The sequence below is a fragment of the Nipponia nippon genome, unplaced genomic scaffold, assembly GCF_047370975.1.
Source record: "Nipponia nippon isolate SJK-2023a ecotype South Korea unplaced genomic scaffold, ASM4737097v1 scaffold_3, whole genome shotgun sequence".
Classification (NCBI taxonomy): Eukaryota; Metazoa; Chordata; class Aves; order Pelecaniformes; family Threskiornithidae; genus Nipponia; species Nipponia nippon.
Genome location: NW_028262347.1, coordinates 98,306,437 through 98,334,261, shown reverse-complemented (window position 1 = coordinate 98,334,261; position 27,825 = coordinate 98,306,437).

The window sequence follows — 27,825 nt, the reverse complement described above, 5'->3', positions numbered from 1 at the left end:
AAGGAAGGATGCCATTCTGTTCAGTGGTTTGGCTAAATTATAGATGAAATTTTCCCTTCAAGAGAGAGAGATATGTCTCAAAAATTTTAGGCTATGATTTTTTTCCTCTTTTCTCTCCAACAGTAATGATTTTATATTGATAATTTTCTGCCTGAGGTATACAGGCTCTTTGCTGAAATATATGAAAAGTGTGTTTTGGTCTTGGCAAGCCCTGTAATTTTAGCAGGATAAAAAGTCATCATATTATTAATTTCCTAGTATTCAAGGACAGGGGGTACTTGTGCAGCAAAGGGCACTCTGCACAGATTCAAACTGTACACTCTGTGTTATCACAGCCTCTGTGATAAAAGCAAGAGTCCCACAATAGGAAAAATATCTAAAACCAAAAGGGAAGCAAACAGTATCAGTCAAATGGACACTGCTGTACAGATGCTATGCTTTCCCTAAATGACACTGGTGATAATATAATAGCAAGTAGTATATGTTAAGCAACATCAAGTGGTTTTGGAATTTTACTACATCTTTTTGAAAGCATGTTAATGTTGTGTTGCCACATTGAAAGCAAAGCAACTAGGTTAACCATCTGAAAAGGGAGCATCCCCTTTGACTTAGGTTTTAGCATGTTAATATGCTTTCTCAAACTCGGCCCGAAGTAGGTTGAGATGTATGGCTGATAGAATTATGCATTTTTGATCAGTAAAGATGAGATGAGTTCTTAGATGCAACAATCAAAAGAAGCACCTCTCGGTGGCATGAGTAAAGAAGATGAGAATGTGGCTGTTGTGTCCTTTCCCTTCACGTTAGGTATCCGTTAGAAAAAAACAGAGCAGAGGCACTGAAAAAGATCCCTACAACAGAAGTTTGTATCACAGAAAAACCTTATGCTTCACTTTGAATAACGTTTGCATTCCCAGCAGAAGTCTATATGATAGAGAAACTGTGCTTCATTTTAATTAATGACTGCATTCACAGCAGAGCAGCATCTCCCCATCAGTATGTGAATGCTTAGGGTGACAAAAGAATGGGATTTTAAACCAAAACCTTTACTAATTTTTTATAACAGAAGTAAATTGGCTATTCTGTCTGTATTTTTAACATTCCAAAGCATCATGTTTTTCCATGCAAACGAAGGATGTGGATGCATAAGCATCAACTGCTGCACTGCCTGCGGTGGTAGAAAAAATTCACTTTCTAACTGCAGCAGCTTTTTCCCTTCTTCTCTTATGTGTCATAACATGAGTAGTTAATATGAACAGTAACGGGGAGTGCTGTGCATAGGAGAGGGATGCTGCATATCCATGCTGCTTCCACGGTACTTGTGTGACTAGGACATAAGAATTTGCTATGTGAAAATCGAGATTTTGTGTGTCTCCCATATGACTTGTGGTAAATCTGTCCTAGTGCAAGCCATCTAAAGGGGACTGTAAGCAGTACCCCATGACTGTAGTTCACAAACTGTAGCGTCTACTCCTACCCTCTGATTAGTCAAGATATAATTAAGCCTTAATTTATCAGAGGTTCTCACAACAGTGAGATAGCAAAGAAAGCATGATAGAGAACAGACAGCATCTCATGAGGTAGAAATCTTAATTTACAATTGTTTTCTCTATATAAAACATCAGTGTGTGCATAAATGATCAAATAATACCCACCCAACTGGGAAAAGGCAGAAGGAGGGAAAGGAAACAGGCAGAGTGTGCACATGGCGTCTCTACGATGACGATGGTGGGAGAGTGTAACAAATAAACCCCACACCTGTGAATACATCATTCCTTCTCCAGGCCCGTGGTGGGCTGAGAGGTAGAATGACAGGCAACATGTCCTGAATCACTTCATAGCATTGCAAACTACTTCTTAGGAACGAAGATTTCTTAGCAACTCTGTTTTAGTAAACACCACAAGCAAAGATGAGTTGAGTTGCTTTACAAAGAAATTGTGTGAAACTCTAGTCTAACCAGCACAGAAATTGTTCATGAAAGTATACTAAATGCTGAGGACTGTAAATCTCTGTCAAAAACAAAATTGCTTGCATTACAGAGAGAAGCATGACACAATTGTTAATAGTGTGGAGAGGCAAGAAAATTGGAAAACTAGGACACTCTGCTCAAGGTGTGAAATGACATAAGTATAAATACCATCCACTGCTTGTAAAATGAATGTAACTGCTTTCTTGTCACTTTGCTAATTGCCTTAGAGGAGCCTTGATGTTGCAGCTGTGGCAGAAAGTAAATACATGCTTGTTAGTACCTTAGAACGAAGCTTAATTCTTTTAACAAGAAAGAAAATTAATCTGGCTGTGTTTGCTGTTCGTTTTATATGGTGAATTATATCTTGTATCAACAAGTTACTGGTCTCGGGCTATATATTTATCAAGATGTTTGTAGTTCGTTAATTCCGCAAAGGTACAGTCAGAAGATAAAATAGCCTTGTATTTTACCTGCTTGTGCATTTTCATCCTTTTGTCCCATCCCAGATGAAATGGATTAATAGCAGGCTGCACTGGCTGAGAAAATGCAGTCTTACCTTTTTAGACAGATTTTTGAGGCATGTTTTTCTTACTGGAGCCTGAAAGTGTTAAATTCACTGCAGGGGGAGAAAACAGACCATATTTTTAATGTTGGTCCCCCGTACTAGTTTACATGTAAAACTTTATAGTCTTATCGAGAGAGTGCAAGTTCTGCTAATGTCAGTGGGCATTTACATAAATATATTGCAGCAATGTCATGGGTACATTTATGCAACAATTACTTATATTGCATAAATATATAGTTGTCACTTAGCACTAAGAGTTTTAATTGTCTTTATTATTTGGCTGGTTTCTTCCATCATTGGTGGTAATGTATAGTGGTATCCACTGCAACTTCCCTATCAATTCCATCTTTCTTGATCTATTTCTTTTTCATTTCCCCGTCTAAAATATTTCCTCCTCTTTCTATATCTCCTACTATCTCACAGCCTTACCCATCCTTCCCTAACCAGTAAGAAATTAATTAACTAGTGCTTATATTAAGTGTTAGTGCTTTTTTAAATTACTATTTACTTTTTTGCTTATTTTACTACTACTTACTAATGGGTATTAGGACATAGCTGAGGCTGACAGTGAGCAGAGCTTGTTTATACATACCAAGAAAACAACTTCTCTCTGGATTTTACTAATTTCACATTTAAAATCCTCATGGCAAAAGAGTTAGGAACTAATTTCAGACCAAGCAAAATGACTTACTGTCACGCTTCTAAATCTATGATGCCTTTTTGGTATCTGCTTGGCAATTAACAGCTGTGGAAATCAGCCCGTGGTAGGCAGGAGCTGATGCACTAGATTAGCCTATTTTAAAATTCTGGTCTCAGCAGGCAGGGCCAGGAGCAGTGCATCCCAGCTGCCTTTTTGGCAAGAGGAGCTGCTTCCTCCTGGGCCACAGGTAAGAACTGCAAGTCCTCAGTCCCCAAGAGCAGATTAGTAGAGTACCAGTGACACTTAACATTTGTGTTGTGATGAGCTTTTTAAAAAGGATTGTCCAGGTATGAAAAGAAAAGCTAAGCAGAATTAACAAACAAAGAAGAATTGTCTTGCAAATGCAATCTGGGAATAGTTGTATGACCCCATATCTGTCTATAAATAAGCCCTCGTTTTCCACTTAAGCTGGGACATACTGTTGGGTGTTAAATTTTATTGCAGCAAATGATTTTGTGGCTGGCTTTTTTTTCCTCTCCTAGTCATACTGATTAAACTCTGCACCCTAACTATTACATAGTTGTTAAACCTTCAGTAAAAAGCTTTTTAAGAGATTACCGTACAATAATTGTTGTACTAAGTTTAAACTAAAATTTGAATTTAGGATTTTTAAAAGCCAGTTTAACAAAGGAATAATTACCAAAATTATTAAAAAAGAAAAAAAAAAAGGAAAAGTGGAAGAAAGGTAGATTTCCAGCTTCCCTTGCAAGGCACTGGCAGTCTGTTTTTGCAGGTCACTCAAGCCCTAATACCGGAGAGCATTCTCCTTCAGGTACAAAATGTGTAAACCTCCATGAGTTTACATAATGCCACTGTATCTCCTATGTACCCCTATGGAACATGAGCATTTGCTGTAAGGGTAAGAACATACTGAGTGCTTTCCTGGGGCCTTAATATTTTGAAATTGAATGGGATTGGCCACACTGTCTGTCTGCTTATCTTAGTCCCACATGCTTTCTGTCAACTTGCCTGTTCATACTGAATTATATCTGCTTTCACATGAAGGTTGAGTTAAGCTGATGAGAATAAGTCATCTATAAGTGATAGCTAAGTTTGATTATGCTGTTTCGGACAAAATTATTTCTTTAAAGATGTCAAATTTGTACTGTAAGCTTCAAGTGAATTATGGCTGCCTTTGTTTAATTGCAGTTGTTAGCCTGTTTGCTATTCCAGCTGCTGTTTAAGAAACGCTTCTGTTGTGAGACTGGAGTCTCGCAGGCAAAAGTGGATTGTTCTTCTAAGAATTTAGAGGATATCTGACAGAGCATTACACGTCCAGCATTATAAGGAATATATAGCACTTTGAGAACTTAGAGTGCCATATGTGACCCATAGATGTTATGGTAAAGTAGCAGCCAAAGTTCATCTGGCAGATTTAGTAAGCAAATATCCCCACTAGTGAAATAGGATCATTTTTCATACCACATTTCTTTCCCCTTTGGGGCCTACTCAAACCTCACGCTGTCTCTAAATTATTAAATTAGGTCTTCCTTGATCATCCAAAGGTCATGGTGCCTAATGTGTGTTAATGTGATGGAAGTGTCAGACACAATTAGTTTCAGTAGTAAAACATGGGTTTATAGCCCTAAATGCAATAAATTAAAGTGTGATGTAGACTGCTGTAGTCAGGGAAATTTCTGCACCATTAAGGTTTGATGAGGAAGTTCATGTCCTCTTTAGGTAAGAATGGGGAGCACTGGGTAGAAGGTGGTATGATGTGCTTCACCTCTGAGATTGCTATTACTCCTCATTTGAGAGATTATACATCAAATGGACATATAACCTCAAAATTCCACTTTCCCTCTCAGGGAAAGCCAGGCAGTAGCGTTTTACACTGCTTGCGTATTCTCTTTGCTGGTATCTTTATGCTGAGAAAATTCCAAGGCACATTTTAGGCATCAAAACATCTTTAATCTTGATGCCGAGAAGGGTGCATGCTGTCAGATCTGTTTCTCTACAGCTTGCTACTGAAATCTCAAACTTCTGCCATGAAAAATTCAGCTATAAATAGCTGTGGATGATAGAAGTGGCTAACCCAGGAGGGAGTAAACTGACTAAATTGGCATGTTCTGTAATCTGTCTAATGGAGCAAGATTTTACAGTTAACTGCGACTGTATCCGTTTCCTGTCTGTAAGCAGGAGAAAAAAAAAAACCAACACAGCCAGATAGTAGCAGATAAGCAGGAGAGAGATGGGTCAATTTTAATTGAAAGTTCTGGTAGCTTTGCTGGTGAAAGCCAAAAAGCAATGTCTAGCTGTGGTAAATATCATCGATAAACCGGAGACCCACCTGTACAAGCCCATTTACATTTACAGTGTATCCTGAATTGTTGCAAACTTAGACAACATATACAGAAACAAGTACTTTGAGTAGCAAGGAAGTAAACAATTTTACCCTATGAAAAATGATCCTTCTAGGAAAAATATTGCCCTCTTAAGTGGCAATTCAGTGTTTTTAGTAGTCCTGTATTATTCATGGGGAATCATCTCTCGTGGGTTGCGGTTTCAGAATGGAAAAAGAGGCTTCCTCTCCTCTGAGTAGGAGGAAGAGAGTGTGCAAATGGTTTGCATGTGAGAGAAGCTGGCCAAGTTCGGATGTCTGGCTTCCTCTGACAGAGGAATCCTCTTTGACTGGTTGAGTGCAAAAATGAAAACCTCGAATCAAAGCCTTCAAAACTGGCAGAGTTAGTGAGGAGAACTGAGCAAAGTTCTCACCGCTGTTCAGTGGTTCTTATCTCAGTGTCATTCAGTTTTCAAGGGAAATCTGCTGAAATATACTGATGACACAAATAATAGGAGGCATATTGAATTCTGAGGCAGACGTCTAGAAAAAGTAGAGAGCAGTAGACAAATCAGAAGAGTGAGACTGAAACAGAGTAAATGCCATAGTGGTCCCTTTGGGAGCAGGTAATCAAATGTATAAATATAAGCTCAGAGAGTGCTGATTAGAAGAACTGGTGGAAGGGAAGATATAATTTGAGAGTGAGCATCAAATTGAACTTGACTGTATGGTTCAATACTGCCATGAACTGCAATGCTCTGGTATATAAACAGAAGAACTCGGTGTAGGAGAGCTGTTCCACAGTGGTTAAAGTACACCTGGAAAACATCTGCTTTGGTCTCTGCACTTTTAAAAATAAGGCGTGTGACTGCTGCAGCAAGATGGAAAAATCAAACCTGAAAGATGTAATCAAAGTTACAAAAGCCCTTTTCCTCTCACTTGTGTAAATAATGCCTGGCACACTGCTGTCACTGTATAAAGTTAGAAAACAAGACATGTGAAGTCAACCAGCAGTCTGAGTTCATGCTGTTTAAAAAAGGCATTGTTGTTTTCTTTTTCACCCAAAAAGGAACGAAGCTCCAGAAACAGTGGAGAAACCCAGTGCTTCCCTTGAAGCTTTTAGAATATTCAGTTCTAACTTCTAGCTTTTAGTTACAGTAAAAAATCAATCTGAACATAGAACAAAGGAAAAGGTCCTGCTACACTGACAACAAAGATGTTAACCAAGCCTTTCAAAAGCAATGAGTAACAGCAGATGCTGGTGGCAAATCCTGTGTAATTTCAACAGTGATCCATTTTTTAACAAAACCAGAATTTGCAAAAATTGAGTTTCTTTTCAAGGCATCTCAAACTATTTGTTTATAGATCGAATATTTACTGTGGAAAACCTTGACCCCCTATTTTGACTGAGAAATACAGAATGCTAGTCCTGGTAGGATATTTATCTCCAAACCATGTGGTAGATCTCACTAGCTTGCTTCTGGTTTGTGGATTTTATATTTTTTTTCATGTGAAGGGGGATGTTAAACACAAATGGTACATATGGAGTGATTGATTTTTTTTTTTTAACATTGATACTAAATGTGTTTTTAAAAAATAAAAATGAAGAGACCTGTGCAAATCACAATAAAGGCCTTAATCTACTGAAGTGCTCAGGAAGTAAAGATCCCATTGGCTTTAATATGATAATTCTGGGATTTAAAGTTAAATATATGCACAAGTGATTTGCAAAATCAAGGCCATATGAGAGATGTTGTCTGAACTGATTTGTTGTTAGAGTGATCTCATTTCTGTGCTGTTGAGTCTTTTTTGGTTGGTTTGGTTTTTGTTTTGTTGTTTGTTTGTTGTTTGTTTTTTTTTCCCCATAATGTGTTTTAAGGTTTTTCATCTAAAACTGAAATACCTAGTAAAGAAAGGATTACTAGCTATGGAATAGAAAACATATTATGATTGTGATCACCCTTTGTTTGTGACAGGAGGAGTTACGGGCAGTCCTTCCTGCACAATTTAGTGGATATTAGTTTTCTTTCCTACCGAGTCAGCACATGTTCTCATCATCCCTGTTTTTCTAGGCAGAGAAATCAAGGCACAGAGTGTATAAACAACTTATCCACACCATGTGCTACGATACTAGTGGGCCCGGGAATGCAGTCCACTGTCTGAATCTGACCTGCACACAATCAGCCCTGCAGCATCTCCTAAGTTTCAGTTGAAATATCCTCACTAAACCTGGATTATTCAGTGTGAAATCTGTTATCCGCAGTTCCAGGAATGGCTGTTGTTCTGCTGGGACTCAAAGATTGAGATCGTTACCTAGTAGGGACAAGCTTTGATTTGAGAGATTGCCTTAGCTCCAAACAGCTGGATGTGTAGTCCATGAGATCAGAGACCTCCCATTCAGAAATGCCCCATGTCATAAATCTACGTTTTTAAGCTCACTATTATATTAATCTTTCCTCCCGAATAATTTTCCACATAAAAAGTGTATTGACTGAAAACCATGAACATCTGACAGCATTCTAACATGACTGTGGAAAAAGTCCCCTGAGAAAAAAATTATATCCTATATGTTAATGATATTGTGCATAGGAATCTCTAATGCCATCCTGTTTAGGGGATTTGGCACCCATTTGTAAAGTTCTTTACTGGTTAGTGTTTTGCATAATTTTATATGTATAAGACGAAATCTCTGCCCTGTTGAGTCACATTGTAAAGTACCCCAACTGAGTCCCCTCTTCAATTCCTAACGGTTTATGCCTCTTCTTTTTGTTTTTGCTTTCAGCTGCTTTGTTACCTTCTCAGGAGATAAGAGTTTGTTAAATGTGCTTGTGGTATTTTTGATCTTAACTTGCAGTTTCCTTCCAGATCCACAGACTATTTCTAAGAGGCCAATGAAAAGTAAAGGAAAAAGTAAAGCTTACTGTCTGTAGGCAGAAAAGTTATTATGCAGGATTCCAGCATAACTAGAACATGTTAAGGTATCTATAAATCAAAAGAAGTTGACATCAGTTTGCCTAAAACCCTGACCTTGTTCTTGCAGCTTCTTACGAAATGGATTCCTTCAGCTCTTCCAATTTAATGTGAGCTGAACAGAAAAAATTTGCAGTCTGATGGTGCTTTTACTTACTCAGAGGAACCTTTCCTAGTAAAAGTTTACATAATTCTTAAAGTACTGTGTGTTTCCAATCCCTGGCTGCAGGCTGGCCCCAGGATGCTCGAAACTTGGATAAGGTCTGTTCCAAACTTCACAAAAAGCTTTCTAGGAAATCTGCCCAGATTTCCTGAAAGATGCTCCTGTGTCCATGTTACTATCTTGACTTTCATCCTTTTGTGATGAAAGTTGAATTCAAACAGCCTTGCTGATCTGGAGTTCATTAGGTAAGGTTTGTTGGTTTGCCCTCTCTGTGACTACATGGGATATTATTTTTGGTACTAGGTGTCTTTAAACCTCACCAGCTGTTCATATGGCACAGCAGAGTGAGTTCTCTGTTTGTAGCCTTCCCATTCCCCTCACCCCAGTGTGTGCTGCACAACAACAATACTATTCTTTTTACTTCTTGTAAGAAATCAGGATTGCAAAGGGGAACTTAAAACTGCAAGCAAAAAGCAAACTAGAGGTTTGAATGAGGCACAGCCAGGATTTTGAAGTCTGCTCCTCTTAGGGCTGCATTTTGGCACTCTGACTCTTGGCCAGCATATGTCCCTGTTCAGCAGAAGGAATCATTCAAGCAATCTGTTCTAAGACTTGTCAAAGTCTAAATAAAAATGCAGCTATCTTATCCTGTTTTTGTCCTAGGCTTTTACAGAATGTTTCCTGCTAGTAAACTAGAGAAGGGGGGAGGAGGAGAGAAAAAAGGCATTTATTTTGGTGGTAATTGAGATTATTGATTATGTATTTTACATCTTTTCATCTATGAAATGAACGTTTGATATCATTTGCGTCTCAAGAGAAAAAGAAGCTGGTGGTCAGATGACTTCTGGAAAAAGAGAGTCCCTCTAGCATAATTGTCTTTTGAGACAATGAAAGTGTACTTCTCTTTTTAATTAGTTGCATTTATTATCATGATTTGGTGTGTCTCTTAATCTACAGAATCTCCACAGAATGGTATCAGACTTTTGTCCCATGGCTCCTAGCTGCATTGCGTTTTATTACAGTCACCTTCATTAAAGAAAACCTCTTAATTATGCTCAAAATTCTTTGAAGTTGAGAACAGTGCTGTAATGCATTGAAATGTATATATGGTATTTTCCCAAATGGCACAGAAAAGAAAATGTACAAGGTGGTGCAGGAACATATAGTGCTATGTAACTTGAAGAGTTTAGCTATTTCAGGGAGCAGAACCCTTCACTAGAATTCAGATCTCATAAATTAAACTCCCTGTGCTGCAGCTGACTAGCCGAGTGACCTTTGGGAATACCCTTATTCTTTTTGTACGTTTTCCCCTTTGATAAAATACGAATAATGTGACTGCAGAGAGGCACAGTGAGGCGTAAATCATATTTTTACAAAGTGCTTGTGGATCCTCTAGGGAAGGGCGTGTATAAATGTGATTATTTATTATTTAATCATTTTAATCTTTTGAAGTACATGAGTGTTGCTAGATTCTGTCAGCTTGGATGCATATAGGTGTAGTAAAATTACAGATACATTTTCCTAAAAAGCAACAATATTGATATTGTGAATCTGCAATGCCAAGGGAGTTGGGCAAAATTTAGGGTTGCAGGTGTAGTGATAGCTATCACAGAAGTGTGAGTCTCAAACATGGTCCCTGAGGAGAGATCCACAGGGTCTTCAAAGAGCTTTAGGAATGGATATAGCAAGCTTGTCTGCTTTGTTCACCTGGTTTCTTATGTTTATTCTTTGATCTTTTAATATAGAAAGATTGATATTTTACTCTTAAATGCACTTTGGATTATATTTTATATAATTTATATATTTTTATATTTAAGCTTGAAAAGTAATTATTTGAAAGAAAGCTTGTGGTTTTGTTCGTTGGGGGGGGGTGGCGGATGAGAGAGGGGAACGGAGTGCTAAGAAATGTTTTCAAGAAATACTTGTGAGATGTTACAAAGCTGACCATTACAAAAATCCTCGTATAAGCTTAGCAAGAAGTGCTCTCTGTTGTTCAGAGAATTGCAACTTTTAAAAGCACTCTGGCCTCAGAAAGCAACCATAATAGCCAATGCTGACAGATGGTATTAAAGACACAGGCAGGGAACCAACATGATTTTGATACTTTACTCCCATTACAAGCTCTCTCCGTGCATGCCTCGTGGGTTAATTACTTGAGCTTTCACAGAAGGAATCCTGGCTTCTGGTGCAGCAGCTTGTCACAAGACGTGGTAAGAAATCGCACACGATTTTGAGCTTGTAGCCTGTGAATGTGTGTCACCCTGGTAACCGTTTGCACCTGCAAGCATGAGTCATAAGAGCTGAGGAATTGTAGGGTGATTTTTGGTAGTCTTCTGAGCATCGGAAATTCTTCATAGACAAAGCCACACAGAACAGAAAAGAGCTTTATTTTGACACTCCAGTTGCTTGATGAGCACGACCAGGGCACCTACTCCAGTCATCTCTGTCCCGCTACAGTGCGCATGTACGCTGGCTAAGGGTCTATCTTCTTTATTTAACTTGAGCTGTTTTAGATGGTGATTGTTGTATCTAGACTTGATATATAGGAAAACAAGGCAGAATTTGTCAGTAACTATGGCATTTCATTTTTAGGGTTGTCAGACACTTGTTAAAAAAACATAAAGACAGACCTTTTTCATAGTTTAAGAAAGGCACTTGTCAGAAGTAAAGCATATCTTAAAATCCAGAGTCAGTACAGGGACCATGCTGATAGGCTGGTGTTTTATTCTCCAGATATCTTTCTAATGAGAATGGTAGTTGTCCTTTTACAAAACCCGTTTGATTTGAGGAGCAGGTGCTTATAAATTGGATAGCTTCAGTGACTTTAGAGGGGAACTGACGATTAACGGCAGCTGAGGATCTGTTCTTGAAAGTTTTACCAATGAGATATTGCTGTTTTGTAGCACCTTTCATCCCAGTGTCTCACAGTGATTTGCAAACATTAATTAAGCCTCATAGCACCTCTCTGATGTATGTAAGTGTTGTTAGTCTTAGAGATGTGTGAAATATTCATGACAAAATTGGAGGCATTCAAAGTTTACCCCCCTCACAAGCTCAAGGATATTAAGGAAATGCAAAGTTATTTGAGATTATCTGCATTGGAGAATTTGTCTGTCTCTTCCTCTCTTTGCATATATCTGTTCACAGCCCAAAATGTCTATAATGTCTGTGTATAGCCTTCTTGTTATTGTTCCAATTTTCAATAGAAGTGATTGGATTTCTTTCACATAGTTGTATTTTAATTCTTTGTACTTCCTAATTAGCCAAATCTAAATATCTGTTCACTATACCAAAGGAGATCAAGCAAGTGACTCCCTGTCTACTCAAGAAAACTGCAACTTTAGGTAGAATTTATCTGAGCAAAGATTTATTATGAAACTGTAATGGGAGAAGGAAGCTGTAAAGCAGGAGAACTTGTTATTGTTTGATTCCACCATAACTATAAAGGAATGTTTTCATCTTCATACCACTGTGGGTGTGTCTACGTTAGTAGTTCAGATGAATATTGGGCTTTTGAAGTGAATCTCCACTTCCCATACTTTAATTCATATCACAGAGAGGTCTTGTAGCTCACGAACTGTATTTCTTTGGGATGCAACTGAACTAAAAGATGTACCCCAGCCATACGTGGACCATCAGTTCATGGGACCAGATTAGACTTCACTGAGATCTACCAGCAGCTCTTTTGCTTCCCAGATCCACTCCTCTTGCTCTGCACTAATGGGGACCTACCCCGTGAGTCCCAAATACACCCTTCTTTAACAAACTTCGTAAGTCTCAGCTCCCTGATATTTGTCAGGATTACCAGAGTTTAAGGAACCAATACAGCTCTTGTTTTGGGTCTCCTTCACCCCATGTGGTAGGAAGGGCACATTAGACTGACTTGAGTGACCCCATTTATTTTTTGTACTATGCTTTTTTGTTAGAGCATGCTTCAGCTTATGTAGGATTCCGTTTTGTTTACTCTCTGTGCCATTTAAACATTGATCTGTTTGTTTGTTTTAGTAAGTAATTGAGTTTCATTTCCTTGAAACTGGTTTGCATGTTGTTGTGTGGCTCTAAAATAGTTAGTTTGGGTTTGGCTGGTCTAACCTTGCTGTGGTTAAGCTGCACATATTTTCCAGACTGTTAATGGTCTCTGATTTGATAAAGTTTTTCAGTATAATTGAGCAAGCAGCAGGAAGGGAAAGCTATGGCTATTGAAAAAAAGTTTCTAGTGGAATATTAGAACTGTCCCCATGATCCACTGGACTGGGATTTCACAAGTATGTAGCAAAAATGACTACAGGGAAAATCATATACAAGATACTGAATGATTCATTGCTTCCTATGTCTACTACGATCTATGTAATTTATCACAACTTGCTTTGTGAACTTTGTTCACTGTATTAGAGTCACAAAACCCTAAACTTTCCATTTTGGAAAGCAGGTGAAGTGGTGTGTTGAAGTACTTCGGGGACTTTTCTTTAGGAACAGTTGGCTTTCCTAATGAAAATTGTTTAAGAAAAAAGAAGCCATGACCATTCCTATTTTTCAGGTAATTTTGCACTATGTAAGCATTTTAAGCTAGGGAATGTCCCTTTAATATAGAAATCATAAAATACAATCATAGAATTGTCTAGGTTGGAAAAGACCCTTAAGACCATCAAGTCCAACCATTAACCTAGCACTGCCAAGTCCACCACTAAACCATGTACCTAAGCACCACATCTACCTGTCTTTTAAATACATCCAGGGATGGGGACTCAACCACTTCCATGGGCAGCCTGTTCCAATGCTTGACAACCCTTTCAGTGAAGAAATTTTTCCTAATATCCAATCTAAACCTCCCCTGGCACAACTTGAGGCTGTTTCCTCTTGTCCTGTCGCTTGTTACTTGGGAGAAGAGACCGACCCCCACCTCACTACAACCTCCTTTCAGGTAGTTGTAGAGAGCAATAAGGTCTCCCCTGAGCCTCCTCTCACAGTATTCAAGGTGCGGCCTCACCAGTGCCAAGTACAGGGGTACGACCACTTCCCTGGTCCCACTGGCTGCACTATTTCTGATACAAGCCAGGATGCCATTGGCCTTCTTGGCCACCTGGGCCCATTGCTGGCTCATGTTCAGGCAGCTGTCAAGCAACACCCCCAGGTCCTTTTCTGCCAGGCAGCTCTCCAGCCACTCCTCCCCAAGCCTGTAGCGTTGCATGGGGTTGTTGTGACCCAAGTGCAGGACCCAGCACTGAGCCTTGTTGAACCTCATGCAGTTGGCCCCGGCCCATCGGTCCAGCCTGTCTAGGTCCCTCTGCAGGGCCTTCCTACCCTCCAGCAGATCGACACTTCCACCCAACTTGGTGTCATCTGCAAACTTACTGAGGGTGCATTCAATACCCTTGTCCCGATTATTAATGAAGATACTAAACAGAACTGGCCCCAGTACTGAGCCCTGGATTTGTGACTAGCCGCCAACTGGATTTAACTCCATTCACCACAACTCTTTGGGCCTGGTCATCCAGCCATTTTTTTTACCCAAGGCTGAGTACGCCTGTCCAAGCCATGAGCATATGCTGTCTTATTCAATTGGTTTGATAAAGCTCTAAAGGTGGGAGGCTGAATTAGTTTGCAGAACTCTGAAACAAAACTCCGAAAGACCAGAAGAAAGTACGCTATTTTTAAGTCTATCCTACTGTGTAGCTCAGTGTCAAAAGGAACCCCCCTGTCCACACACACATATCACAAAGTTAATAGTTTGATTGTTATTTTGATTTGCTTTTGGTTAATGGTTTGCAATAACAAAATTTCATATCGTCAGGCAGATTTACCAAAGCTGTGGATGGCAGGGGAGGAAAGGAGGTTCTGTAGCCACATGGACATATGTGAGTGTGCTACTTTTTAGCCCTTTGTTTGTTTAGATGTCCACTGGATGGAATTTGATGGGTTAGCAGAATTTGGAAGACATGTTTTCTCTTTGATAATTTACCAGTAACGTTTTCCTGTAATACTAATACTCTGTATTTGCCATGAAAATTCAGTGCTTTGCATAATCATTCAGTGGTCCATAGTGGTAAAAAGAAAAAAAAAATAAAAAATATCAGTGTTATCCTTTCCTTATTAATAGGACAATAGTGGTACCAATCTACTACTCCTGAAAGACTACAATCAGCCTGCTGGAAATAAATTGCAGATTTTCTCAGTCAGAAAATTATACACTAGCAGAAGCCTTATTTGAACTATGAATGGTTGCAAGCTGCATTGTCTAGTTCTAGATATGAGCTCAGAGTGTTATCCACTAGGTACTTTGGGATTCTGGCTTGGACCCATCTATCTCTGTAAGGGACTGTATAATGATGATCAAGTGCCATTTTCCCATCTTGGAACTGTCAGGTGATTCTGCTGAGAAGGATATATTGGAAATTACATCAGAGTTCATATTATAGACCTAGGAACATGCTGTGGAAATGTTCTGCTGAGTCACCCTGCTAACCAGCCCAAGTACAAATCATAGTTCTGCAAAGGAAAATAAAAGGCAGGACAGAAGTGCAGGTGTTTCTCTAATGAGGAGGAAAACCAAACTATCAAGTGCAGCAAGCTACAGTGGCACCTTGAGTGCAGCTTTGTGGGGGAGAGAAGAAGAGGCAAAATGGGGTGTTTTGCCGCTGAATTTTTTGGAAGTGGAAGACTTGAAACAAGCTTAGAGCACTGGAACGTTTCAGCTCCCTAGTATATTGAAGAGGCTATCACCTAAGCAAGTATTAGGCAGAGAAGAGCAAATCAAATATATTTTGTAGCCATTGACTTTAAACAGCAAAAAGATGGAAAATTTGAATTTCTAGTCAGGTATGCATGATTGGCATAATGTTGTGTTGTGCCATAATCATTAATTTGAAAAAAAAGTGTGTTGTGTTTGGATCTAATCTAGTTAGGATCAGCTCCCTTTTTAGTTACTACTGTATTTTAAGAAGGCAATTTTTCAACTCTCTGCTAATGTAATTTATCACCTACATTCAAGACTCTGACAAGATACCGGCTCTTGTGTTATGCATAGTAATTGCTGCTGCCCTCTTTGGATTTACTCTCTGTGTTCTTTCTATAGCTGGAGTACTTCAGCTCCCAGACCTGCTTTTCTGGCAAGGATATTATAATGAAAGAAAAGTGTCATAATTTCTCATCACATGCAATATATACAGTCTGTGATTTTCTTTTTTTATAAAATAAGTCATATAGAGACTCAGTATATAAAGTGTGTTACATCCTCAAAATGAAAAAGGTAAATTTGATGTATTAGCTGGCTAGAGGAATGACATGTAACAGGGTAGTTCATTAGGGATCAGGTACAAAAAAGTTGGCAATCAGGTCTCTGATTAAAAGCTACTTACCTGCCAGTGACTGCTCGAAGCATAATTAAGGCAGATTCTTTACAGACTTCAGTTTATGCTGAATGATTACAAATACTCAGTATTTGAGCAGTTCGTTCACATGACCCTTCATTATGGGCTTCTTTAGCTCTTTCATGATCTAAAGGATGTAGAAGGTATAGCACTAACATAGTTTAGCTACAGTTAGAGTTCTAAGCTCAATTTCTCAACCTGAGAATCTCAGTCTAATAAATCATCCAAATTTCAATATTTACCAATTATAATTTCTAGTTACACTTAACTTTGAGAGGTCTGAAAATTAAAACACAGCTCAGTTTTGATACATTGGTAACCTAAAAGCAATCAGCTAGAGTAAATGTAGGATATCAGCTATCCTTTTGGCTGTAGGATTTGCCTAGAGCTTTCAGAGCAGCTTTGTCTCACTGGCACCCAGGCAAGTTCCGTGTTGCAGAAATTTCACTGGAGAGCAATACTCATGCAAAATATTAAATACAAGGAGTTGTATACAGGAAAGTTCTTCATCTGAATATTTCTATTAATTATAAAAACCCTGAGAAATCCTGTGTGGATTCTTACAATACATCTTTAGAAGTGAACGCAGAGTTCTTCTGGATCCTATGGATGATGGATAATTAAAATTCTTTTAGATTCTTACTATCTCAGATGCTCACACAGAGAGAATTTACAGCCTCTCTGCTTATTGCTGAAAGCGAAGTTCTCATGTTAGTACAACAGAGATCCAGAAATAATTGCAGTCTCATAATGAATATGAACATCCAGCTGGGATTTAAATCCCAGCAACAGAGCGCAAAAGGTAATGCATTAAAGCTGAATTCTCATTAGTGAATTGAACCTCCACATTGTGGTAGGTACAAAATGTCTATGCCAGTTGCAAGTTAAAGGAGCAAGAGAAGAAGGAAATAAGTAAAGCTTCTGAGAACATGGCCTGGAAAATTATAAATGTGTTTGTTCAGGAAGATATTTTTAATGAAGTGCCTAATACCCTAGTCATACCAAATTATTTTCCTGCAGCTTGGATAATCAAGGTTAGAACTACTCTCATCTCATCTTCTCCTCTTGAATTTGATGGCATAGATACATAGGCTGGCCTGAAGACAGTTCTGTTCCATAGCACCTTCTAGTCTTCTGTCATTTATCAGCTCTGTGCTGCAACAGAAACAAAATTGTGCACAGGTTTTGCATATCAAAATTTTGTCTAAACAAGCATTTGCTTTGAATTTCTTCTATCAGATGAGTCTACAGAGCTGTGGCCATGAATATCCTCCTAATTAAAATGTTGTAAAAATTGATATATTTCCATGAAGTAGGTGTATGTGCATATGCTAACCCAGACTGTATATTGAGAATGGGGAAGGTTTTGAAGACCACCTTCTTTATCAGTGCGTTCACTTCATCTGTCTGTGTTGTCAGCTAGGACCACTAACTTCCGTGAACTTGGTTCGAAGTAATTGATCTCTCAGTAACTACTGCCATTCCTCATCGTCTGACAAGGCAGTCAAAACTGACAGCTTGGTCATCTAAAGGAAGAAGAAGCAAAAAAGAAAAGTGGCAGGCTCTGGGAAGTCTGTCCTGTATGCAGATCAGCTCAGGGTATATGTAGTTTCACAGGTAGAAAAGAAGTATTTGGTCCTCAGAGCATATTAAACACATTTGAGATTTCACAGGTAGAAAGAACATTCAATATGAATAAGTAGTTTTAGGAAAACTTTACAGTTGATACACTTCTGCTCTAGTAAGACTCGTTTTCTGGTTTTTTTTAAGCAACAAAACCCCCTCACTAATAACAGGACATTGACAAAACTGCTACCACTTCATCTCTTGGTACCTATGAATTTCATTAAGAATGTACATTTTAACCAGCCCTTCCTCTTGCATGCTTGTTGCATTTGATTTTTCGATTTACTTCTGTTAACTTCTGCAACCTTGATTTCTGCAGAGTCAAACTCATCTGGAGTTGACATGAAGACATTTGACTCCTAAGATCTTCTATTCAGCACGTTCTGACCCTAGATCAAGTATCATTTTAAATTAATGATATTTAAAATACTAAAGCCACAAGTTGAGGGAAGAAATGACCTTGTGGAGGTTCTAATATTAATTTTGCTGTGTTATCTTCGACAGTAACCATGAATGCAAATCATCTCCTAGTATATAGAGAGAATATGGATTTAATTTTGTAAGTCAGTAGCTGCTAATCCAAATGAGGATGGTTTACTATCTTGATATCTCCACTGGGAAAAAGAAGGAATCCAAACAGCTGTGCTTGAAATAGCAAGTCTAGAAACACAGGTGAGAGTTGATACCTATGCATTGATCACAATGTATGGTCTAGTGCTGGTCTGTTTTGACGTGTGGCTAATAGTGGCTTTTAGGAACAAGTGAAAAAAAGAAAGCCTCATGTATCTCATCTCTCACAATGTTAATTAGTGTGTAATTCATCTACTCCATGCAACTCTTCAAAGTGGAAAGCCTTTCCTCAAAATCTCTTCTGATGCAGAGGGCAGTGTTGTTCATAGACATGGTGCAAGCAAAGTACTAATAAAATTCAACCCTTTTAATCTTTGAAAACCTTTGTCATGATGCTCTGTAATAAACTAAAAAGATTCTGTTATCAAGTTGCCTTTCTACACATTGAGACAGCAGAGTTTTTAACGATTCATGAGAAAGTAAAATTAAACTTGTATCAGTGTTAATTTCCTTATGGCTAGGACTGTGAAGTAGCATTTGGATTCCTGTCTTTCCAGAATGGACATCTCCATCCTACAGGAAGGAAGGTGAGTAATTTAGGTGGATGTACTTTTTTGTTCAATGAATAATTGATTAGTGTTCCATCGACCAGGTTATGACCACTTATACCATTGTCTTATGTAGTGTCAAACCAAGAAACCAGTGAGTAACTGAGGATTGTACAGCACACTTCGCAAAAGTAGTCTTGGATTGATAATGGTGGCACCATTATTTTCCCCATCTTGTAAAATTACCATTGAAGTTATAACTGATGCTGTATAGTGTTATTGAAAACTGTTAATATGTACGTAATATATTGCACCTCATTCTGGTGTATCAGAAAATTTTTAGGAAGAGGAAAAAAGTATCATCTTCATTTAAGAAGGAACTTAAATTGGATGCCAGTTTGGTTATATAGCTAAGAATAGTACTGGGCTTTACGACTATATCTAGTGTCGTCTTTGGTAGATCACATCACAGGGGAAAGAAGTAAATATATTTTGATGGGGAACTTGTACCTCTGAACAAGATCTTGATTGTGGGTGAGGTGGCACAAAATTAGTTAAATGGAGTTGCTTTGGATTTCATCAGGTTGAATGAGATAAAGTCTGGCCTGGAGCCCAACAAATGTCCCAGAACTGTTCACTTCCTATCAGATGTGATACTGTTTTCACTATGTTTTTGATTAATGTATTCTACAGTAAACTTCCTCCTTCAGAGACATCTTTTTTGAGCTCTCCTTTATGAAGTGCAAAGGCATTCTCTCTGTCTTGTTATCTAGGTCCCGTTCACAGCACATAAGATTATGACATTTTATTCTTTATGTAAATGTATTATAGGGAAGTAAAGCAAATAAAAAGTAATGAGAAGATGAGCTTTGATGGTACTGTAGAAAGAATGCAGTATTTCAGTGAAACAAGTGACAGCCAATAACGCTGCCCTGTTTTATCTTTTTGAACACATTTTACATTTCATTCTAGTGCTCTGCATTAATTCACATAATACGCCTGTTGATAACAGGTTTATTTAAAACTCATTAAAAGTTACAGAAAAATGAGATTTGCATAGAAAAAAAAGTCTTTGAAACTTCCTGCATTTCCCCCTTCCTCCTTTTTCCAGCCCTCAATGTACACAGTAAAAGGCTAATATGGCAGATGTCAGTCAAACTTCTGTTGGCATTACTTGTCAGTATTTCTCAAAAACCTCCACATAAAAGGAAGCAGGCATAGGATCCAGGCCTGCCAAACTCATGAAGGCTGTGAGCCTAAGGCAGTCCTAGCTGCCGTTATTGGGAACTGGGAACCACTTAAAAGAGCTCCAACACGGTAGAGAGGCCTCGTGGTCCAGTGATTCTTACTTCTGAGCATGTGAGACCTTGGTGTTTGTTGGAGGTGCCAGGCTGAGAGCCCTGGAGGGAGCGACTGTCAGCTGGTGCGCAGAGCAGCACCTGCTCTGCTCCTCTGCCACGGCTCGCCTGAATACCCAAATGCCCTTGTGCATTTGTGGATCCCCTACAGCAGTAGAAATGTAGCTGTTTTCTCTCCTGCTCATTTAGTTCTTGGCTGTATGCCTAATTCTGCCCACAAGGAGGCATATGAGTAGCAATTGCTAAAAATTTGGGGCTGTGGATACCTGCCTATTTGAAACTGGGGGCAAAAAGCATGTATAAACCATCAAGTATGTTAGTCATACCTAAGTATCTAATACCCTTTTCCTTGTAGGTGCCCTACAGTAAATCTTCCATTATTCATTGTGTTACTTACACTTTAATATATGTATTTATGCTACAGTGTGAAACTGTTTCATAGGTGACATCTAAGCCGATGTCACTGTCACCTCTGTAACTCTGAATGCACCGTAACCTCTTTAACCCATTTGCCTTACCCTATCACATTTATTTACGTTTTTTCTGTGACACAATATGAAGTAATCATTGCCACAGGAAGTGCTGCAGTTGTGAAGCAGCAGCCACATAGCTGCCACTATACCATGCAAGGGCAGAGGGACAGCACAGGCAGCTCTGCAAGGGATGAGAGTCATACTGTCCCTGCAGTCGAGACATCAGCTTTCTAGCTACACCATGGTTTTGAGGTAATCTTTGCAGCATGCTTTCTGGAGGTCACAGCATTAGATGCTGTCAGCTGGCTGCAAGGAATAAATACGTTTTGCTTTTGAAATGACTAGATAGAAAGTTGTTTAGCTCTCTACTGGCGGCAGAGGTGTTTCGAGTACGTTGTCTGCAGACTAATCGGCACAGCGCTCTGGGACCTTGCAGTAGGTCAGCTGTAAAAAGTCAGGCTTATTAAGGAGCACGGAGAAGTACATTTCTCTCACACTTTGAATCCAGCTATTGACATCAGTGTTTCACTGAATCATGAAGCAAGCTAGTCCTGGGCTGTTGGCATTTAACTAGGTAAACACCTTCCATGGGCTGATGGAGGAGAGGTCAGTGTGAGGCAGCCATGCGTTGTGAATGTTCGCTCCTCTTCCTGGGAAACAGTTTTCTGTATTACCTGTGGAATTCTCTTCTCTTTCTTCTCCGCTTCCATAATTTGGGGTGATCACAGGTCCCTCCTCAGTGCTTCTGCCTCTACCATTTGTTATTATCTGCTGAAGGAACCAAGAGAGTGGGGGCTTTGCTGCGATAGCACAGGCTAGAAGCACAGATGGGGAGTCCACTTCCTAAATCCATCTGTGCCGTCTCCTTGACTTGCTGCCAGAAAGAAATGATTCCTCACCATTTTGAAGAGGGGGCCTCCTTTTTCACTTCATTCTCCTCAGTAGCTCACTGATCTCAATGAAGAAATAAAGCTACCCTCAGCTCTTTGCTTCCCCCCAACAGTCCATAGAGGCCAGAGTGAAGGAGGAAATTATTTTAGGAGAGAACAAAGCTGGGAAGTATAGGAGTGAGTTGGGGGGGGAAAGACAGAAATCTTTTTCTGTTAGTAGTGAGTCAACTCATGCAAGGATTTCAATGCAACTCTTTAGCACACACGTACTCTACTTGATATATTGCAGGTTTTTTATCAGGATTTCCCCACTCTTTTTTTTTTTTTTTTCTTTAACAATTTAGGTACAACCAGTTATAACAGCTACTTCTTTTCATTGTTTGGCTTGCAATGGAGAAACTGTCAAATTAGAATAAATTCTTGGTTGTTGATTTTTTAAAATTATTGTTAGGAAAAAAGTGCTCTTTCAGAAGTATAATAAAAAAGGCAAACTAGTAGTGGAAAAAAAAAAAAAAATAAAGGTATTACACAGATAGGACTGAAACAACCACTGCAGTACAAGCTGAATTTATCAGTCCTAGAAAGTTGGGGTAGTGAACCAATGTTAATGAAAGGTCAAGACCAGTGGTATTTTATAGAATTCCTTTGGTGTGATAGTGCTTAAGAACAAGCATTGAACCTCTAAAGAAAGGACTAGGATAGCTTAATAAATTAAAGTAGATTCTTGGATAAAAGAAGTTAGCTGAAGAACTGGGTGGATCTCAGTCAGCCAGTTGTTCCTGTGCCATTGCTTTGGTATATTTCCGTACTACTTGTGGCTTTATAATGTGTTAGGATGTAACAATGGTGATTTCTCTTTTGTTGTGCAAGCTGTCAATTTTATTGCATGAAGCTGTTTTAATTATCTGCCCAGAAGAATAAAAGACAAATTAAAAATCATAAAGGAGTAGCAGATACTTTTGAAATTAGATTGCTTTCCACAGTCTCTGACCCACTGTCTGTCTTGTGAGGTGAAGCAATTGGCTAGATGCTAATGTAAAAGTGAAGGAATGGAAAAGAGTGATATCATACATATCTATTAAATTATTGCAGATTCTGAATTACTTTCTCAATGGAATTTTCTCATGTTAGTAGCATGTTTCAACTCTTGAGCTCAACACTGTGCAATAAGTCTTATACAATCGCCAGTATTTTGAAATTAATATATTAAACTTAAAGGATGTGTATGATCTTTTTAATACAACATAAGATATCTCTTCATTTTGATACTGTTCACTATTAAATTTCTTTCTTAAGAAGTTATGCATTTAGCTTTCAGCCTTGAAGAACCCCATTATAAGTGAATTAATACATAGTACAGCTGCCATTCATATCTACTAGTGTACTTCACATTTTTCCTTTCTGATAATTCGGGTTGTATGGCTTGCAGAAAATTACTCTACAGGTGCATATACAGAGATTGGCTAGGCAAAGAGCCCAAGAGCCCTTTGAGCTAAGAGGAAGTAATAAAGAGAGACAGTATGTCAAGGAGTGACTGTACAAGGTGGCTGAGAAAAGTAACTAAAGGAAGAAGGGGCTGCTGAGGTTTGATAAGAAGCCCAGAAGCCAGCCTTGGAAACCAGCGATAATATAGGAGATGAGTTGGAGTGAGTGAAAGTGATGACGATGTGGAGACTGAGAGAAATACTTCAAAGAACTTTTGTCCTACATAGATGAAATTGGTTTCCTTTTTCCAAAGAAATGTGGAAGGCTGAGATGGTTGAGTCTGGGATAGGGATCCCAGAAGAATCGTAGAAGAATCTTTTCCTTTCAGAAGGAAAAGATGGCAAGGCACTAGAAAGTAATGCCATCACACAAAATTTACAGGAAGACATAGCTTATCAGACTCATTCTGTGAATGACCAAGTACAAACAGAAAATATCCACTAAAGAACCCAAACCTGTCAGTCCTAAAATCAGTGTTTCTTGCAATTCTTCAGAGAAATTAGGTAGCTTGTACACATGCTTCAGGCAGGCCCACAAAGCCATAAGTGCAGGGTAGAGGTGATGTATTTTTTATGAGAGTTAAAATATTCATAGATAGCAGCTGAGCTAGCCGGAGACAGAAAACTGCTTTCAGCTAGAAAACCTGCTAGATAGGCAGGTTAAAAGCCCGGACCACAGTATTGTGTCAGTATGAGTGCCATTCACAGATGCTAGCGTCATCCACGCGCATGCAGGTGGCTGCAACCAAGCTTCTAATTCACTGACAGACCTTTCTGTCTGATGTCAGAGTCCTTCAGACGTTTTCTGTGTTGAATTGATTTATAACTTCTTGACGTCAAGCCTAGCAGTATGTGTGCTTTATGGGATTTCAGTGGATGTGCCAGCAAATTTGCTAACCACATTTGTGTCGAACTTTTTGTTCTTAGTTTAGGGATGTCGTGTGGAGGAAGAGAATTCTGGATGGTGGGATATGGCAAGAAATGTTTTGTTTCACTTCAATTTTAAGCAAGATAAATATTTTGGTTTATAAACCAACTATTCGGGATTTTTTGCCTTTTGTACGTGTCATTCACCATAAAAGTTTTCATTGCTTTGAAAGCTGAAAATTCAGTTTTCGAGTTTGAAAATGCACACAATTTTGGTGTGGGTTTTCATGTGATTGTACTATCTTGCTAGCAAACATTTAAACTGAAGTACTAATTCTAAATATGAAGTTCTTTTTCTGAGCATTAGAAGGAAACTGGGACAGAAATGGATCTCAATGATGCAGGTATTTTAGAAAGAAAACACAGATGTAAACCTCGTTCCCTGCTGTGGCATAGATTCAAATAGCTAGTTTTGTCTGGTCTTTGGCAGTACAAATAAGGAAGAATTCAGGAAGCAGCAACTGTGCATTTAAGGGAATTAATTCCTTTTGGTATGATGTTACATAAATAAATCAATGTCTGCTGCTGATTAACATTTTTATTCTTCTCTTGCCATGCTCTGATGAAGTTGTAGCTCCCAAGCTGCTGGTGGCAGTTTTTTTGGGAGTTGCCTTGGGGTTTTTTTTTGTGTTTTTTTGTTTTGGTTTGGTTTTTTAATTGAATTAAAAAAAAAATTTAGAACTCTGTCAAAAAGTCTGATTTTATAGATTGGTGGATAAAAGATGAAGTATTTTTATTACTTTCTTCTTTAAAAGGTAAGAAACAGAGTTTTTCTAAGATCAAGCTGTTTCTCGGTGTCACACAGTATCAAGGAACTGAAACGTGCTCTCTAGTTCAGTTCCATGGGTTAAAACAGCTTCCTGTCATGGGGCACCAGCCAGTCCTATCCTACATCCTTGTTTGCTTAAAAACCTTTCTGTATACCTGTGTACCTGTATGCAGGGACATTCCTGAATGACCTGTAAGGAGACTGATGGTATTTACATAAGCAAAGAGCTGTATGATAATATTGCCCTGTATTATGGGGATAAAGTGTTTCTAAATGAAACCATGCGAGGAGAGTTTAAAATTCTGTTGCCATGATTTTAATTAATCGGGTTGCTCTCAGTGTTGTGTTATTGTCTCCAAAATAAATGGTATTAAGCTAATGTAAATAAAATAAGTTAATTACTGAGAGGAGTTTGTAATTGAATAGACAATTGATGTATGATGAAACCCCAACTTTCTGCTACATTTATTTGTTAGACATTAGTTTTAAATTGATTTTTTACAAATTTATTTTTTGCTTTAATTAGTATGACCTAATTTATCATTCATGTATAGTATCAAACATTTAGGGATGTATTTGAAAAACTTAAAAAATGGTGTATGAGTAACTTTAGTCTTTGTGTTTCTGAATTCCAAATGAAATGTATGTTTAAATAAGTAAGTAGGAGGAGAGTGACGTGCATCAGGAAATTTCAGCACAGAAACCTGCAAGTCTGACCAAACAGCAGCTGGTTTGAATGGATTTTGTGTTTAGAATAACCAATTTTGCATCAATAATAATTAGGAAAATCCGCCATTTAACTTTTTTTTTTAAAGGCTTAAAACTGTAGCTTGGCTTTATCATATCACAACAGAAAGGTGCACTATCCCTGTGATTGACTGAAAAACTGTTGGTGGATAGCCCCGTGTCAAATGAATTGTCCCCTACTTTAAGACCAGGTATTTTTCAAGGGAGTGGTTTCTGGTTACTTAGTTGAATATAAATTGCAAAAAAGGCTACAAGCTAGAGATACTTAGCTTTCAAAGCATGCATTCAGTGTTCAGGAAAGCCACTGGAATAGCAACCCTATAGGCTTTGCTGCAAAACCTAATTTAAAACAGGAACCAGCCTTTCAAGTTTTTCCTCTTTGTGCTGCCTTTGTTTTTTGTAAATAAAGTTGAAGGAAAGGCTCAAAGATGAGAACAGTTGTTTCTCATTCCTATCCAATTATTATTTCTGCCAACTGCAAACACATTGACCGGTTGCAGGTACAAATGCATGCAGTATGCAGGTATGTATGCATGTATGTAACTGACCCAATAAACAACTTCATTAAAGTCCCGGTCACCAAATTTCCATTAGTCATTGTCATCTAGACTTGTACTGATGGTTCAGCTGGAAAACTTTCCAGTCTCTCTAGTTCCTGGAAGAAAATGTTGCTTACAAACAGCAAATACTTCCCGCTCAAAAGCTCGCTGCTTGGAGATATTTTACTCATAGACAAACACAATGTTATTATGTAAAACATAGGAAGTTGCAGCAGAGCAAACGTTAAGTCTATGGTGCAGAATGATAAGATACAATGAATTATATATATGTCTTTTAAAGTGTGTTTCTGATATATCTGTGGTATCTGCAAAGCTGCTGGTGCAATTATGTGTCTTAAGAAAACATAATTTAAGACTAGTACTCTATTGGAGACAGCATTGTAACGATGCTGATTTGGTCTGGTTTGTTCACTAAGGGCAATTCACTGGCTTGGACCCATCTTTTAAGTTTAGCTATTAATGAATGGCTCAAAAGCCACTGCTGTAGAGTAAGAGGCATCTTGTACTTGTAAGATCAGTTTCATTTAAAAGAGTAGGAGGCTTTCTAGGAGATTACCTTCATTTTCCATAATTTCTGCCTTGCTCTATGGTAACGTTCCTGTGGCTGAATTGTTTATTGAGAGAAAGGGCACATACATCACACATGCCTATTTATGGGGCAGCTGCAATGTTCTCTGTCGGTTTCTCTTTGAATTTCTGTAGTGTTTAGTGTGTGTAAACTGACAGCAAGTGCTATTTCTGGAAGAAATCATAGTGGAATTATGTAATACTTTGTATAGTGCCCTTTATAAAGAATGTGTGAATTTTAGCTTCAAAACAAGAAAGAAATGCAAATGCTTAACCCTTCCACCCATGTGCACACACAGGTAGATGTATGCTGTATTTCTTATGAAGGTGGAGAGATGGTATTTGAAAGAAAAGGAGGAGAGGTCATTTAAAAAAATCAAGGAGAGGAATAAATATCTTCATCAACTTTATTCCCCAGTTTGTTACTTTGATTTACTTCTCTTTGATGGTGATGTTCGTGCCACTGTACATCTACTGCTGTTGCTGTTTTGATCAGTCCTATTATGTGTTAATTTTTCTTAAAGATTTCTTTCTGGGCATATAACTGGACACCTTTCAAAGCCCAGAATAGTCAGTGTTTAGTCACTGGGTTAAATGAGAATGCTTCAGACAGTGAAGGGGAGGTGAACCAGAAGAGCTACAGATGTCACTGTAAGAGACTCTATTTATTTCTGTTTATTTGTATCTTTGCATGTGTGTAACTATTTTAAGTGTGGGTGTGTTTACATATACTTTAGAGAAGGGCAACTAGTATATATCAATGTATCAACACATGTCATATTCCATAGAAATACATAAGTTTATGCTAGAGGAAGAGAGTTCCTCATTAGTATCAAAATATGTGCTATATCAGCTTATTAGTAACAGAACTTACACCTCCAGTAGTTTAAGCAGGTATGGGGTCAAAGATTTTCCTGTGGGAATCATGATCTTTCTCTCCTGGCAATTTGCTTATAAATGCTGGCATTTTGATGCAATCAGTCCATTAAAAAAACAGTAAGGTCTTCAGATATATTTTTATATCCCTGGGACTTCAGAGTGCTTTGTACTGAAAAGATTCAGGAGTGTCCAAAGGAAATGGATTCAACCTAAGAAAAGGAGATTATCCATTCTTGCCTCAGCCTCATGGATAAATTTCCATAAGGGGCCTCTGGGAGCTCCTCTAGATCCCCCTCAAGCATATCAATTACACTAAGTAACTGATCTTGCTTAATGTAGTGGTATCAGTGCTTTTTCACGTGATCTGTCAAGTTCACAGCTGCTAAGGATATATCTTGCAAGATCAGGCCCTCT